Source organism: Spermophilus citellus (genome assembly GCF_964194105.1).
Source record: "Spermophilus citellus genome assembly, chromosome: 19".
In the NCBI taxonomy this organism is placed as follows: Eukaryota; Metazoa; Chordata; class Mammalia; order Rodentia; family Sciuridae; genus Spermophilus; species Spermophilus citellus.
Genome location: NC_138201.1, coordinates 4,959,397 through 4,977,279, shown reverse-complemented (window position 1 = coordinate 4,977,279; position 17,883 = coordinate 4,959,397).

The following is a 17,883-nucleotide window of genomic DNA, read 5'->3' as shown; positions in this document are numbered from 1 at the left end:
GCGGGGATTCATAGACCCCATGCTGTAGGCGTGGCAGAGGTCACCTGGACCTCCCAGGCCAGCAGCCTCACGCCATCTTTGTGACCTTGAAGACGACCTCCTTGACCTTGGTAGTAGATGCTCCGAGAGGTTACCAAGAGGCATGAGCGAGAAGAGACAGAATGGATCAACTGGACTTAATTGTTGGTGGAAGGCTATGAAGTGACCAGGTCATCTGCATCTGGGGGAACAAGCAAGCCACCCGTCGGGAAGGCTCCGGGATCGAGGAGGCGCCGAGAGCCCCAGCCCCAGGGAAGGGGGGGCCACTTTCCCAACCAAATAGACCCACTCAGAGACGGCGACAGAGGTCAGCAGACCCGTCTCCAAAGATGGAAATACAACGGCCAGCAAGCCCTTCAACATGCTCTAGTCATCACCCACTCTCAGGTGGCCACCAGAGACGGCCGTCCGCACCCCCAGGAGGCGCCTCTGGAAACACAGAATTGGTTTATCAGAAATGTCCTAGAATTGCCACAGGCTTCCGCACTGTGACTTCTGAGTACAGAAGCAAATGACCTGAAGGCAGAGGCTAAACAGACATCTGTGTCTGAGTGGTCACTGCCATGTGACTCATGCCAGCCACCAGGTGGAAACCTACATGCACCCATAATGGATAAATGGGGGGGGGGGGGTGTGTACACGCGCGCGCGCAACGGAATATCATTTGGCCATGAAAGGGAATGGATTCTGATAGATGTCACAACCCAGATGAACCTTGAAGTATTGTGCTAAGTGAATTAAGCCATAAATACTATATAATTCTAGATTTATGAAATAGTTAGAAAAATTAATAAAGCAATAAATTAAAAGCGATTTCCAGTTCTGAGGGAAAGAGTTATTGCTCAGCAGGTAGAGAGTTTCTGGGGAAACAAAATTGTTTTGGAAACATAGTGGTGATACTTACCAATTGTGAATGTAACCAATGTCACAGACATGGCACTAAAAGTGGTTAAAAGGGCCGTGTTACTATGTATATGATTTATAGTATGTAGCATATTTGCTTCCCCATGCGACATAATATTCTACAGGGACCTATGTCACATGCACCTAATTACGATCCTAAAGATCCGTGTCTTTGACTCAAGCCAGATTCCTTTCCTGGGGGCATGTGGGTCATTGGGTATTGGACACCACTCACTCTCGGCCCCCTAGTGAGCTCAGGGGCCGCAGATCATGTGCCATCCCAGGGGGTCCCCTGTGTTCACCAAAGCCCCCAGATGCCAGGTCAGATCTGATCTGAGGTCAAAGGGACCTGAGCCACATGAGGCCGGAGCCCCCTCACAGCGCCGAGCGCTCGTAATGGGGGTCTGGGAAATGAACAGCACCCCCACTCTGCTGAGCCTCCAACCTGGGAGTCGGCACGGGGCGTGGATGTGGCCACCTTGGGACCCCCCAAGGACAGTCACAAGTGATGTCCAATAGCACCAAGCACGCTTTAGGAAACCCCCAACACGACTACATGACACCTGGGCTCCTCTGGGCCTGGCAGGGGACGGGGCTCCCTCCAGAAATGAAGAAAGCCACAGATTGGCCTCCTGCCGCCCTTGAGGGGACGTCCCCAGGGCTCTGTGTCAGCTCCAAACTGAAAAACCGAGGCTGCAAGGGCACGCTCAGCAGGCCGTCCCCCACCAGAGTCCTGGGAATTGTCACAAATTGCCTACATGAGGAATGGACCCCCCATGGGACCCAGCCATCCCTCTCCTCCTCCTTTATCCTACAGAACTAAAACCAGCACACTACAGTGAGCCGTGCACACCAGTGTTTACAGCAGCGCAATTCACAAGGGCTAAGTCATGGAAGCAGCCTGGGTGCCCGTCAGTGGACGAAACTATAAAGAAATAAAAGAAGATGTGGTAGAGGTTTACATACGATATGGTAATGGAATATTACTCAGCCATAAAGAATGAACTGATGGCATTTACTGGTAAACGGATGGAGCTGGAGACCATCATACTGAAAATACGCCAGACTCAAAGTCAAAGTTGAATGTTTTATGTCATATGAAGAAGGTAGAGAGAAATAAGGGACAAAAGTAGGGGAGGGGGTATCCCCATGAAGAGAGAGATCAGTGGAATAGCAGAAAATGGACAGAGAGGAGGGTGGAGGAATGGGGAAAGGAGGAATATGGAGGGAAATCCACCAAACTGTGCTGTGAAATGTACCACAGGGGGTTTAGCCTGTGTGTGCAGCTACAAAGAACTCACCCCTAAAGCAGATTGCAAGTAAACACAAGAAGGGTGGCAGCACCAGCCCTCGAACACTGCTGGAACACAGGTGTCAGGCCCAACCCGACCTCCCCATCAGACGCTGTCACCAGGGCCACGCAGTGTGTGCGCCAGGCCCCAGATGGCGGGACACTAGTCAAAGTCTGAAGGACCCTGCAGACAGGCAGGGATTCCTGCCTCCCTGCCCCCTTGCGGTCCCTGTGTCCTCTGGTCCTTGGAACTATTCCTCGTCACAGCAGCCATCTTACAACACAAGCTGAGCAACGGAGCGAGCGACTGACGTGACACCAGGTACTCCAAGTTGGGTCATCAAAGGTGGCCTCACTCAGTATTTAAGCTGAGACCAAAAGTTTGGGCAAGAGCCTTTGTCAAGTCCATGTCGATTGAAACAGCGGGTGCCAAGGCCCTGGGTTGGAGAAGCACTTTCCTCAGGACGGTGTGCATGAGGAGCCACCCTCTGCAAGTCCCAGCTGGAGTCTACACTGTGGAGGAACTTAAGGGCAGGCCAGCCCTGGGCTCCCTCCTTCCTGGGCACACCTCCCCTTCCTGGTTGGCTCTGCAGATAAGCCCACAGCGGGGTGTGGGGGAGACAAAGCCCTCCTACAGGGCTGTGGGCTCTGGTCAGAACCACCTCTCCCTGACCTTGGACCCAGGCCCGCCCCCCCTCCCCCCCCCTCCCCCCCCCTCCCCCCCCCTCCCCCCCCCCCGTCTCCCTCTGAGCAAGGGGGGAGAACCAAGGCGTCAGCAGGGGTCTGAGGCTAGCCCAGGCCACGGTCCAATAAACGTGGCCCCTCCGAGATGAGCTCAACACGGCCTCATAAAGCAGAGCAGGGCCATGGAGGAGAGAGGGTGAGGGAGGCAGCCCAGCGATTCCAGCCCCCTGGGCCACCTGCAGGTTAGGGCCACACTCAACACCAGGCGGGCACGCGGCTGCAGGCCAGCCAGGGAACCGAGGAAGAGCCCCGGGGTCACGTTCTCCCTGAGCCAGGGGCCAGCTTTGTGCTGAGTTACCCCCATCCCCCCTCCCCCAACTTTGCCCCCATCTTGTTTTTTTAACGTAACAAAATACCTGCAGAATATCAATAGAGATGGGTTTGTAAGTTGTAAAGGGCAAAGTATCTATTATACACACACACTCAGGGCTGTTGATGTCCTCATAACAGCCATAACACTTTCACTCACAGCAGAAGACTAGAATTTACCCAGGGGTCAGTGACCCTGTTCTGTAAAGGACCGTGCGGTGACATCGCGATGCGAGGGCCAGAGACAAACGCGAGGGCCAGCGCTGGGTTCTTGGGGTCAAGGAGAAAACACATCTCCATGTTTTAATCGGTGGATTACAAAGCACCTGAGCAGGGTTTGAGTCCTGCAGGCTCAGTAATAAGAACAGAATCTGTCAGGGAGGGGGCCATTTTACTGAGTGTTCAGTCAGTGCCCCCCACACCCCGTCATTAAGTTGGTTGCAAATATACCCTGGTAAGACCCCTTTAGCACCTGGGCCAAAGGAAACAGGGGGCTGGCTGGCTTGGGCTGGGGGTACACAGTCCCCCGACTCCTGGGTCAGAACATGTATTACAGCGTGTGTGTGTGCGTGTGGGTGGGCCTGTGGGTGTGCCAGTGGGTGTGCCTGTGGGTGGGCCTGTGTACACACAAACATATAAAGATCCAGCTGCGGGTGGACGGATGGAGGGAGATGCATCTACCATGAGGAACAGCTCCCAGGACTGTGGAGGGGAGAGGGCCCTCATCTGCAGGTTCCGTCTGCAAGCTGAGGACTCAGAGCTGGCAGCATAGTTCCCGTCCCAAAACTGACACATTCAAGGTCCCCAAGGAGCTGCTTCATTTGAACCCAAAGACAGCTGCTGTGCAAAGATCCTGGGGCATGAAAACTGTCATGCAGGGAGGGGCCGCTGTCTCCTTACAGATGGGCCTTCGGTTGGGTTTAATGGCCTTGCTGCTGGGTGGGAGAGTCCCCCACAACAGCTGCAGGGTCACCCATGCCTTGCTTCTGCTGCTGTGCAGACACCACCGTGTCCCATGTCAAGGTGACACCCCAGCCCCCTCCCCCTGGCTTTCCTGGCCTGCTGTGGTACTGTGGCCATCCTGGTGCCCCCAAAACTGTACATCACGGTTGAATCGTGCACCCCCCAACGTCACATGTTGGTGTCCTCACCCCCTGAGGCTCAGAATGGGGCCTTATGTGGAAACCATGTGATCAGGATGATATGGGGTCAGTGGACAGCTCCAGCCCAGGATGATTGGCATCTCACAGAAGGGGGATATCAGAGACACAGGCACCCGGCGGAGGGCGGCCTGGGAAGTGAGGGCCGCACAGAGGGGCCACTTCACTAGGCCAGGAACTCGAGGTCGCCCCCGCCCCTCCAGGGCAAGGAGAGAGGCGGGAGCCCGGGAGCCCAGGAGCCCTCAGCCCTGCCCGCCCCGTCCCAGGCGTCCAGCCTGCACAACTGTGGGACAGTAGATGCCTGCGGAAGCCACGCTTGTTGCTACTTAGGTCCAGCATAGAACAAGGCGTCACCTGGGCCCTGCCTGCCACTGTCCTTGGCCTCTCCAGTATAGAATTGCTGCCCGATTCAGGGGGGCTCCTAGTTTTTAAAATAAAATAAAATCAGAGGCTACTTCACAGAACCAGGTCTGGGCAGCACCTGGGGGCCAGCATGCGGGTCAGGAGGCCGGACCTGATGCAGCAGGCCAAGGCAAGTCCCCGAGGGCAGCAGGGACCACGTTCCCGAGGTCGGCATCTGCAGGGTTCCCAGTGGCTGCTGGGCCACTGGCCTGGCTGGCAACGGCTGGCTACCCTTCATCTAGGAGGTCCCTCCCCGGGGCTGAGCTGTCTGGACTATTCCAGGGCCATCTTCCGGTTCACCCACACCAGAGAACCGCACCAGCACTTAGAGATGTGTTAGGCAGTAAAAGCCAGCGACGACTGCCAGCAGGAAGACTCGGAGAGCTTAAAATGTGATTAGCTTTGCTGATAAAAGCACAGCATTAGGTGACCATAAATTGTTGATAACGGCCTTCTGCAGGACGGCCAGCTGGCGCAACGGGATCAGGAAGTCAAGAGAAGAATTGCTCGATACGAGTCCCCAAAGATCCCTTCCACCCAGGGCACCCAGATAAGGAGCTTGCCTCTGGAAGCCAGCACCCCGGAATCACGGGGCGTTATCTGGTCCTTGCACTATACAGCCATCGACTCAGGGGCAGGGAGCCATCCTCGGCCAAATCTTCTCCCTTTTAAGCCCAAGAGACTCAGCTCGGGAGGCTGGGGGTGCCCCAGTTCCCTTGAGGAGAAACCCGGGGCAGAGCCGTCTTCTCTACCCCATCCTCCTTTCAGGGTGGCCCCCAAAGCCTGTAACAGCCCAGCACAGCCAGGGGACCTCTCAGGGCCCTGGGATGGGGCAGCATTGAGAGGCAGCAGCAACCATCTCTCTGCCTTGAATGAGCACCTACTGTGTACCTGTCCCTGAGCAAAGCTAGTGAATCCAGCAGGTGCTTAGGAAGCCCCCGAGGCTGCGAGCGTTTGCACGAGTGAGGATGTCACACGTCTGTGAGGCTGAATGACAAGTTCATAGTCCCTCGCTCAGCAAGCCGCAGGGCTGGGCGCTTATCAGGACCAGTCGGCGCCCTGAGCCACCCTCCCTGTGGCCAGCTGAGGACTCGCTAATGGAGGCCACTGCTTTCCATGAACCAGCGAACATTTTCAGGATTCCCTCAGCGAACAGTCCTGGGACTAATGGTACGAGGGAGTGACCTCCTGAGGTCACTAGGCCTCTGTCCTGTGTCCCTGCAGGCGGCCAGCAAAACATGCTCTTTTTCACCTGGTCCCTTCTGCTTCAGCAAGAGCCACCCACAGACGTCTCTTACCCAAGAAAATCCTCCCCAAAGCATTTCCGGGTTTCCCTGGAAGCCGGGGCACACCCTGTTGTCGATTCACAGAAACGGGGTCATCCCGTCTGTGATCATCTTTTTCCCCTAAAGAATGTGCCACGGGCAGGTCCCACACGAACTCGCAAGTGGCCACGTCATTTTCCACAAATGCAGGGTGCCCTGCACACGGAGGCACTGTGCGTCACCGTGCCACGGGGAAGCCATCGAGTCACCGCCAGCGTCTGCCTATCACCCCCAGCACTGCGCTGCAGTCCCACCACCCCCGCCTCAGCTCAGCAGGGGAGGGTGCATCTCACACCCCGAGAGACCCCCACCCTGGGGAAAGCTGCGCCAACCACCAACCAGCACCATGCCCAGCTGCGCACGAGGTGTCGGGAGATGACCTCCCTGACCCTGGTAGGACACCACCGGCGGAACCTATTCCCTTCCCTCCAGACCCTTCTTTGCCCCTCGGAGTCTTTGCAGACTCTGTCCCCTCTTCTGGACTCCCCATCCGTCCTGCTCCCCGGTGACTTCTCCTGCCATCTCAGGTGAAGGGAGCCCCCTTAGAGACACCGGGGAAGTGCGCACAGCCTCAATGCCAAGATCCCCTGTCTGCACAGCACCTCAGGATTCTTCCCTGGTATTTACTGAGTAGAACCGATTTGCTTCGTGTCCGTCCTGGTGATAGACTGGGAACTCCACGAGGACCTGGCACGGGGCTCGTCTGCTGGCTCCGCAGAGCTAACACCCAGCACAGCACCCATGGAGGGCGAGGAGGGCAGGGGAAGAGCAGGAGGAGGAAAGGGAGGGACAGGGGCCGACGCAGAAGGGCGGCTAGATGGACAGGCAGTGCCAGGAAGTCCTCAGAGCAGGGACGTTCCTGAAGAGCCACCCCGGACCTGGCACTCCAGACAGGGGCCCCGCTGAGCAGACAGCAAGCACGTGAGGCAGGAGCCCCAGGTGGACAGGACAGAGGAGGGGACGGGAGGAGGGGGTGCGGGGCACGCTGGGAACGAGACCCACCAAAGGGCACCATGGCCACACGTGAATAAGCCACAGTGAATCTCCTCATGTCAACATAAGGCACCAACTAAATAGTGAGGATGATAGGAGGGGGATCAGCAGAGCCCTGCAAGCAGGCAGGGAGGGAAGAGAAGGTCCTGGGAATCGGGTGGATCACATCCCGCTCTGCGCGTGTGCGAGATGGCACCACAGACACGGTAGCGTGCGGTGACAATGCACCAGAAAGGTAATAAAAGAGGGTCAGTGTGCCCCAGAGCCCACGGAAACCTCCCAACAGGCTGAGAGACCATCGTAGAGGTCACCTCCTTCACAGTCGGGTCGGGGCCCCAGGGCAGCCCCACCAGCAAACCGGAGCTGTTCCACAGGCCAGAAATGCAAATCCAAGGTGTGAGCAGGGCCCCAGACCAAGACAGCCCTGCGATGTATGGCGACAGTCAGTACAGCTTTGGCATCGTTAAGGATACTAACCTACCACCCAGAAAAGCCAGTGTGATTTTACGTGCAGAAGTCTGCAAGTACAAATATCTTCAGGGTCAGAGAAACAGTCCAGGACAGACTGAGTGGCCCTGCAGGACCCGTGGCTGAGTCTTGGCGACCTTGGTGCCCACAGACCATCACGCAGAGCTGTTCTGCCCAGGTCTCAGGTGGAACCTAATCTGCACTCCAGGGGACACCTCTGGTCAACAGGAGATGCTGAGAGCCTGAGAAAAGAAGCTCAAACACTGGAAAAGGTAGCCTCCAAGTTTGTGTCTTGACCTCTCTTCCCTAGATAAGCATCTTTTCAATGAGGATTTAGCCTTGAGCAGTGGCGCCCACCTGTCATCCCAGCAACTCGGGAGGCTGAGGCAGGAGGATCATGGGTTCAAGGCCAGCCTCAGCAACTTAGCAGGACCCTATCTAAAAAAAAAAAAAATTAAAAAGAGGTGGGATGAAGCTCAGAGGTAAAGCACCCTTGAGTTCAATTCTCAGTTTCAATGAAATAAAAAAGAATTTAAAATTAAATAAAGTGATGCTTATGTACAACAAAACCAGGTGATATTTTTGTACATTTCTTAGTGTCAATTGTTCAGAGAGAATTTAGCTGATGGAGTTAATCTATCACCTTCATCAATTCCCGTTCTAAATGTTCACTTGAGTAACTAATTTAGGTCTGCAATGCTTAAGCTATAATCTATTTAAAAACAATATCACAGCCTTTAAGAGACCTTAATTCTCACCGGATTGACACAGTTTAATTTATTAGAGTTGTAAGAATTACCAAAGTACGTGGCAAGTTTTGGAAACTCATATAAGAAAACCAAAGTTCCTGAAAAGAAAATTGAATACGGGCAACTAATAAATGCAGTATCAAATATTTAAAATGGCTTAATTAACTAAGTTTAATAAATAAGCTCACGGAGTAAACAAAGCCTCTTTTAATGAGGTTTGGTTAAAACGTGAGATCTGCAAATAGGATAATGAGATTTATAAATTGGAATTAAAAGTTGAAGGGAAAAAAAAAGAGTGTAACTTTAATAAGTTTAATAGTTTAAAAAACACTCCCCAGGAGGTCACAGAGTCACATTAATCCCTCACACCAAACAGTGTATAGATGGAAAGGATCAAACAATGCTTGGTTAGAATCTCCTTGTAAGTAAGGACACTACGGTGGCTGCAGGGAGTGTGGGGGCCAGTGTGGGTGACGTCTTCCCCGTTTCTCCGAGTCGTCTGTAAACCTTACACCAGTCTGCACCGTGAAGGACGCCATCACCAGAATCCTCTGCAGAGTGACAACATCTTCGAGCCCAAGTCAGGGCTACTGGGTGGGCTGGGACAGTGCCCACCCCCTCCCCGGCTCCCGGCCCTCCAGGCAGGAGGCCCCCAACTGATGTCCATGATGCTGTTGAGTGGCCTGGTTCAGATCACAGTGACCACTGTCGGTAAATCCAAGAAAAAGCACAAGGAGCCAGTGACTTGCATGGCCCAGATGAAGGCCAGAGTAGTGACAAGTTCAAGGTGAGCCCTGTCACACCGGCCTTAGAGAGATGTCTGAGGGTCCTCATCTGCTGCAGCGTGTGAGAGCTGTCAGGGGGACAGGAAAGCAGGTCAGCTCTGAGCCTCGAGCAGAGAGGGTGGTACCATCCACCGGGACCCAGGAGGATGACAGGCGCAGGGCTTCCTAGGGCAGGGGGACCTTGCGGTAATCGCTCCTCCAAGGGTCGTGATCACCCTGCCGCCATCTGAGCCCAGCCAGCAACAGCGAAAATGGATGAAAAGTGTATGTTTATGTCTCTGCCATTAAATCCAAAGCCATAACCGCAGAGGGCACTAAAGCTGATAGCCGTGCTGACAAATGCCCGCTCGTGACGGGCAGAGGGGACGTTACAACAATAAAGACCGCCTGGCCCTCCCCGCCTGCCTTTCCCCTGCGTTTAGCTCCATCTTAAAAATGCACTCAGAGGCTGGAAGGAGAGCGCCTGGAGCTAGATTTTTCTTCTGGGACGGGAGCTTAGCCTGAAGGTGACCTTGGAGCTGCTCCTGAAACCTCTGGTGGCACACTAACACCCCCAATTCATGTTCTGCAACTTCCTGGCCCCAGGAGCCCCAAGGTCAGTGTATGGCTCTGAACTTCTCTGACATTCTTAGAGAAAGTAAGGATTGGACTGAGGACAGCACATTGGTCAGTCGGGCATTCACCTGGGCTGTCAAATTCAGTGCGAGGGAGGGTGACAAAAAACAGGGGTGGCTGAATAAGGAGAAACATTATTTTCATGCAGTATGGAAAAGGGCTGGGGTCCGGCCCCCAGGCTGGCGGTGCAGGTGGGCTCAGTCCGCTCTGTGTTCCCCGACTCTTTTTCTCCCCTCTTCCCGTTTTAAACTCATTCCGTCCACTTTCTCAGCACACAGTGATTTCTTAATCCAATTTACCCAGCTTTTATGCTGATAAGTTATTTCTACCGTCAGACACAGATGGCTTTAGAGGAGACCAGCCCGCTAAGTGCACCTCCTGAGAAGGCAATAAAACTTGCTTTTCTAAACAGCTAGATTGGTTTACGTGGCGAGATAAATACTGAGGGAACAGCAGCGCCCAGTGCACCTCGAGAAGGAGCCGTGGCCCCCACCGTGGCCATTCATGGGAGGCTCAGCTCCCCTTTCCCTGCCACTCTGGAGATGTGGCCTGCGGTAGGGGTTTCTCGTGGTGTCCACCCCCTGCTATCCTCATGGCCAGATTGGACCTGCTGCTCAAGGCACCCCACGTGTCCACCATCTCCTGGAGCGGTGGCCACAGCACTGGACAAGGAAGGTCAGAGGCGATTAGCTTGGCCCGGAACTTGCTAGGGGAGCCTCGGGGACAAGTCCTGCAACAGCAATGTCACCCTTGGCACTCGGCTCACCGAGGGCGTGGGATGTAGCTAAGTAGGTTCTCCCTCTGTCCACCCCCCAGGGCCCTGCATGCACCACGTAACTTCACCGTCTCCCAAGAGGCACTGCTCAAGCGCAGCCGCAGGCACCTGGACCAGAATTACCAGGGCCGCGGGCGGAGAGCCAGCCCCACCTGGGACCCCGCAGCCTTCACAGGCACAGAGTCCTTGTGCGCATCTCAGCTGGATGACACCGACTTGGCTGCCTGGATATTTAAAAGTGGAAATCGGCGTCAGAGAGGCAAGGTGACTCATGCAAGGTCACATCTTGTGGCCTCATGTAGACCTGCTTGACTCTGAAGGCCGAGTTCCACCCAGATTAGGGTTTTATTTTTGCTTCGTCAGACTCTTGGCAGATTCAGCTCCCCTGTCTCCGACTATTTTTCCAGTTCTGTGGGAGCTGCCCTAAATAAATCCTGTCCAGGTGACTGGCTGTCTTCTGTCCCTAAAAGAGCAGAACAAGCACTTGGGGGACAGGTGGTCGGTTAGGGAGGCAAACCCAGAAAACAGGAGAGAGAGGAGGAAGAAGAGGGAGAGAAAGAGCCACCTCCCAGAGCACCAGGGACTCCGTCCCCAGTACCTCGTGAGGAGGGGACTCTCCAGAGCTGGGCAGGGGGGTGGGAGGGCTGGGGCATCCCAGCTGCTGGACACCTGGGGTTGAAGATTGGACGTGGGGGTACACACACACACACACACACACACACACACACAGGGCCCTGCTTGTGCCAGCGAATGCAATGCCCCTAGGGCAGAATTCAGAAGCAGGTGGAGGCACGGAGGGGACGCAGCAGGCTCCAGGTGCATCAGACCTGTGTGCAGCCATGGAGGGGTCAGGAGAGAGGACCTGGGTACCAGAGTCACCTGCAACCCTGCAGAGTGAAGCCCCTTACTGTGCCCATTAGTCAAGATGACAGCGAGTTAGGGTTACTAAAGTAACACATCCGGGATTCGCACGAGTCTGGCAAACCCAGCCATCGGGACAGCAAGGACAGCAAAGATGACCACCGGGACAGCTGGACCTAGGGCGTGGCTTCTGCTCCCCACACCCGTTTTCTGTGCTGGGAATCAAGAGCGGCACTTCTCAGATTAAAAACTGGGAACACCAAACCCTGGGAGGACACCCACCCTCCCCTGGCATGCCCTCTGCCTGCCCACGCTGAGGGCAGCAGCTCCGCAGGGCAGAGGGCGCTGCTTGGAGATGGGGTGGGCCCACTCCACCAATGGCAAGCTCTGGGGAGCGCCCTCCCTCCTGGCAGGGTTGCTGCTGGACCGAGAGATGCCCTTTACATGTGATCCTTCACCCTGTCCCGTGCTGGCACCCAAGCATTTGAGGGTGGCAGGAAGAAACCAAGTGACCACATCTGTGCCAACGGGTCCCATTTGAAATTCACGTGCACATCTCGAGGGGTCTCCAGGAACATCCAAGGCCAACGCATCTCCTTGGCCTGACCACTCCCCAGGTCCTCCAGTACCCCCTCCTCTGTCCTGCCAGCCAAAGCCCATCCCTGTATTTCAGGAAGAAAATGCAGATGTGAACCCCAGCCACCATGCCTGTGGGCGGCCTGCAGGAGACCCACCCTCAGAAGATCAAAGGCAAGTTCTCCTTCCTTAAAAGGGTCCTCTGGGCCCCTCCCCTTCCCTAGGCTCACTCCCCCCCACCCCCGTGACCTTTCTGGGTCATTCCCAGGAGCACACCAACTTGTATGGGAATCTCACTCCTTTAAATCGCACCCCATCCTAATGCAGGACCCCACGACCCCTCCAGAAACCCAGCACCTCCATGCTCCCTTCTGGGTCCATCCGGAGTCATCTTGCCCCTGCCACTCCCTCACCTCCCACTTCCTTGTCCTCGATGCCAGCTGCACATCTCCCCTTCCCACAGTGAAACCCCTACGCGGTGTCACCAGGGTCCCCTTTGCTGCCCGGGCAGGAGGACACATCTCTGGCCTCATTTTTAATTTCTCAGCAGCTTGAAGGGCCCCAGAGCATCTCCCTCCTCCAAGCACAAGCGTGCCTTCCTTGTCCCTCCTGCCACAGGGTCTGCTCCATCTTCTAATGTAACTGCTCCTCGGGCAGATCCCGGGGTCCACGCCACCCACCCGAGGTGCAGCGGGCAGAGCCTTCCAGGCTCCGGCTTCATGTCTTCCTCGTGAACTCCATCTATCCCGGGGCTTTGAATCTCATGACTTGATTTTCCAAATGGTCCCCAAACGTCTGCCTGCACCCTGACCTCCGACAGGGACCTACCATCCCCACCTGGGCGTCTAAGAGACCTGCCCAAGCCACGCCCCTGCTAGGCAGGCCCTGTCCCCCCTGCCGTGCCTGTGGCCATGCGCTGACCTGGTTAAGCTTCACCTCCACAGGGGCTGGTGCCTTTCTGTCCCTAGTTTATACTTTAATAAAAAGGTTTAGTTTCTAAAATTCGCATGGCGGAGTAGTGCTGCCGGTTGTCTTTTGGTAAAGTCTGATTCCCCAAAGAAACCCCAAGCCCCAGCAGTACCCTGGATTCTTCTCTCACATCTGAAACAAGTGCCTTCTCAGGTACCCGTCAAATCCCACCCTGTCCCCTCCTGCCATCAGCACCTCCCAGTTCCTGAAATGGTTTCCGGCAGGCCACGTGGTCCGTTATGCACTGAATCGTCTCCCCAGAATTCACAGGGTGACACCGTCAGCCCAGTCAGGGTTTTAAAGAGGTAATGAAAGCCACCGGAGGTCATAGGGGTACAGTCGTGACCCAATAGGACTGGTGCCTTTGCAAGAGGAGGAAGAGACACCAGGGGAGGAGAAAGGCCCTGAGGATACAGTGGGCAAGAGACCCCTGCACACCAGGAGCTTTCACACCCACTGCCCCTAATGTGTCCTGTCCCCAGGACTTGCCACAGCTGGCCTCTTCCATGACTTCCCATCCACCTACATGTGTAAACGTCCCCTTTCCAGGGAGGCCTGCCCTGACACCCTTGTAGGTCTCCATACAGCCCTGAAAACCACCCACCACCCTTGGCTCTGTGTGTGGGTCACAGCTTCTCTCTCCCACCCACTAGAATTCCCCCCAGAGCAGAGAGGCTGCCTGTTGTCCTCCGTCCCCAGCCCTGGAAACACCACCTACCCAGGGTAGGAGCTCCACAGACAGGAGGGAGTGCAGACAGCCCTACCCGGTGCATGGAGCCTCGCCAAAGCACAAAACATCACCCCCATTTTCTATCACCCTCCTGTTACGGACATGGGGACCAGAGGATGTGTTTAAAAGAGTAATTGAGACTTCTGGAAAGCACAGATTGAACACGAGCAGTTATTTCTGCTTCCTGCCACGATTCCATTAAAATGTCAACGCAAGATAAAAAGTTACCAGGCAAAGAAAACGGGAGATAAGAGACCAACAGCTGAGAGACCGCAGGGAACTTTTTCTGGACACAGAACACAGAGACCTCAATGTACCTGGGTGGTAGGGGACCCAACAAGGACACCAGTTTGTGCAGCTGAACCCCCAAAGAGTTCAGGAGCTGGACCAAAGCAGGGTCCAAGGCTCACAGAGGAGAATCGGCTCACAGTACGTGAAAGGAACTGTGGACCACCAGTGGCATCCCCGCACGCACAGCTGGTTGGGGCTTGTTATGGTTTAGATGTGAGGTGTCCCCCAAAAGCTCATGTGTGAGACAGTGCAAGAAGGTTCCAAGGAGAAATCACAGGGTTACGAGGGCATTAACCTAACTGGTGGATGAGTCCACTCATACGGTGGCGGTGGGCAGGTGGGATGTGGCTGGAGGAGGTGGGTCACTGGGGGCGTGTCTTGGGGGTTTAGATTCTGTCCCCCTCTGCTTCCTGGTGCCCTGTCCTGAGCTGCTGTCCTCCTCCACGCCCTTCTGCCATGATGTTCTGCCTCCCCTTGGGCCACAGCCATGAGTCAGCCGTCTATGAACTCAGACCTTGGAAACCATGAGTCAAAATAAACTCCCTCCTCCAAGCTGTTCTTGTCACGGCCTTGGTCACAGGGATCACGACGCCGGCTGCAGCAGGGCTCATTCTGACCTCACACGCTAATGGGGCTTTTATGTCTCGAGATTTCAAACCAGACTTTTTGTCTTCTCCAAACATGGAAACTCAAAGCCCATCCAAGATCTGGGCAAGGCATCCACCAGGAAATGGGGACCCAGTGAAAGTCTGCCCGCCACGTGACAAGACCGCCTGTCCCTCGTGCCCACCACACCCCCTTGGAATCATCTGGGGACCTGCTTCTACTTCCCGAGACAGCAGAGGAAAAGATTCCTTGACTGAGAAAACGGCTAATCCAAGAGAGAACCTCCCCAGATACTGAGACTGGGGGAGGCTTTCAACAACGAGGCTGAAAGGTACCCACTCGCCTTACAGGGAAGGCGCCATCTCTCCTGCACCCCAAGTCCACAGAGGCCAAATGTGCACATACACCCCAAAGACTACACGCATGGGCCATACATGTCCGCCCAAACCACGTCCCAAACCAAGCACCATACAGGCGTCCCACAAACGTGCACTCCCAAATACACTGGCTCAGCTGCCAGGATGCTTCCCCTGTTCCTTAAAATATAAAGGGGCCGTCAGTCCTGTGCAGGAGTGCATCCAAAATGAAAGACCAACGCCAAACAGACAGTGGTCAGTTAGTTTGGAGGGGTGGGGGGTGGGCTCAGAAGGAAGAACGTGCAGGACACATGAAAGATAAAAAGGCATCACACCCCCCCGAGACAAGAATAGGATTGATAAAAGGGAAAGCTGTGAGAACAGAGAGCGTTGGGGAGCTTAAAGGCGCAGGAAAAAGTCAGTATAAGGCATGTTAAAAATGGTTGAGAAACCTCTCTCTCCCAGTATCACAGAAAGACAAAATATGTAGGAACCATAATGGAATAAAGAGAATTAAAGGCTCAATCCTGAGAGTCCAAAAGGGGAGGCTTAGGAGCAAGCAGAGAAAATAAAGGACAGGAAGCCATGAGCAGAATAGGAATCCCCAGAGAGCAGTGGCCTCTGGATGAGCAGCGAGAGGGACTGACACGGAGTCGGCTCCCAGGCGTGTGGCTGCAGAACCCCAGCAACAGAGTGTGTGTCAGCCAAGAGCTTCCTGAGCAGCAGCACATGCATGACACCTCAACCACGGAAGATCATGACTTCTCCAGAGAAAACCAAAAATCAGGAGGCAGGAAGAGTATAGCCTTCAATATTCTGGGAAGTCATTCCAGCCCAGAATTACACACCTCAATAAATTATTGATCAAAAACAATAATAAAATGTCTCTACATTCTCAGATACATAAAGTCTTAACATTTTTGCATTCCATGAAATCATTTTTCAGCAAATTCCTGGATGAGGTCTGCTGCTAAAACAAATAAGCCAAGAGTAATTACCAAGAGATCTGGAAGAAAGAACCACCACGACAGAGGAAAAAAAAATTTCCCTTATAATGATTAAGGAAACTTGCTGAAAAATAATTGTGCAGGCCTATAGTTCACCAGTTCAGTCTGATATAGAGGGAACACTGCTCCAAGGCTAAAACACCATTTAAAAGACAACTTACCTGCTTTGTTGGCCAATGTCAAAAGCAGTCCAATAGTTTTAGGAGTGTTTAAGAAAGATTAATGACTAGGAAGCAGGAAATTAAGCAAATTAAAATAAATAATTGAAGCAATTACTAACTCCAGGAAAAACAAAAAGGTGTATTGGACATAGTATGTTCCCTGGCTGTCAGTGGTAATCAATATTTACATGATAAAAGCAACATAAATGTAGAATAGTATTTTGACCAAAAAAAAATATAATGGAAGACTGTGGAATGTAGAAGCTTTATATTAAGGTTTGTGTCCAATTAAAAGGGTATATAAGAAAGCAATCTATCATCTTTTGTTTTCAGTAACCAGTAAGAGTCTAAAATAAGTAAATAAATAGCAATGTAAGTCCAGTGTCTCTGGGTAGCCACAGGAGATGGGTTTCAGGGCCTTTGCAGATGCCAAGATTCATGAATGCTCAAGCCCCCATAGAAAATGTTGTAGAATTTCCAGATAACCTATCCACGAACTTTCAATCAACTCTACATTACTTACAGTATCTGACATAAATAACAACTATTTCATAGTGCTTCTTGTATCATTTGCAGAACAATGACATGAAAAGGTTTGTATGTGTTCAGTACAGATGTCACTTTCTTCCCCCTGAATGTTTTTGATCAGCAGTCGGTTGAAACTGGATGCAGAACCCCCAAATACAAAGGGCTAACTGTGCACTTCTTTAAAATACAGAATTCAACATCCCAGAGAAATTGAAAAAAAAAATCCATGAGAGCGATTCTCCTTTGAAGAGGAAGACCTAGGAAGAGGAAAGTGACTTTTGCATACATTAATTTTTAATCTGACTCCAGTAATAAATAAAGTAAAAAGAGAACCTAATGAAACATAAAGGAGTTGCCTAACGTGAATCTGTCATCCTGGACGGGTAGGAAGCTGGAGATTCGCTTCCCTGTCAAGAGGCTGAGCATGAACAATCATCAGTGCGACACACAGGTTCAGGGGCATGGTGCTCAGCACCCTTGCTCCTCACAGGTGCCCCTCCCCAAAGCATCAGAACGTCAGTGTACCGGCTGACACCGATAGACAGCTCAGTGTGGACGAGGATGGGCAAGCCACTTCCTCACAGGAGCCCACTCTTTGCAGGCAGGAGGGAGAACAAGATTCTATATCATTTTGCCCATTTTTAAATGGGCGAACCAAGGCTCAGAAAAGATAAATAACTGATCCAAGGGAAGCACAGTTCTCTCTTGTCCTTGAAGAGGGAAATGAGAAATAGAAGCTATTTGTACCTGTGCCTTTTTTTTTCTTTTCTGAAAAACAAATGGGCAAAGGCGTGTGCAACATTGGGAGAACTTGGTAGGAGGCTTAGCTGGCGCAGTCTGGAGGCCGGCGAGGCCACCCCGGGACCGGGAGGTCGGCAGATGCACCACGGCCGCCGTGAGAAGCCGAATGCTTAAGGGCACAAATCTGTCCCTTCGTGAAGGGGGGACTTTCCAAGCTAGAAGCATTTATAAATCACCCCAAACTCGTCAGCCATTTAAGGACAATCCCATAAAAAAGTCAAGGTGTCCTCAGCAGGCTGAGCCTCAGAGACAAACGGTCCTCTGGGGCATGTGAGTCTGAGGAGGGCAGCGGGCATTTTCCGAGTGACTGCTTGGTTGATTTGGGTGGGGACAGCTTTCTGAAAAACAGCTGTGGAATCCAGGCAGAGCCTCGAGGGGAGCTACGTGGTGGAATAAGGCTCAATATGCTTCCTGTGCATAGTACCTAGTACTTCAGTGG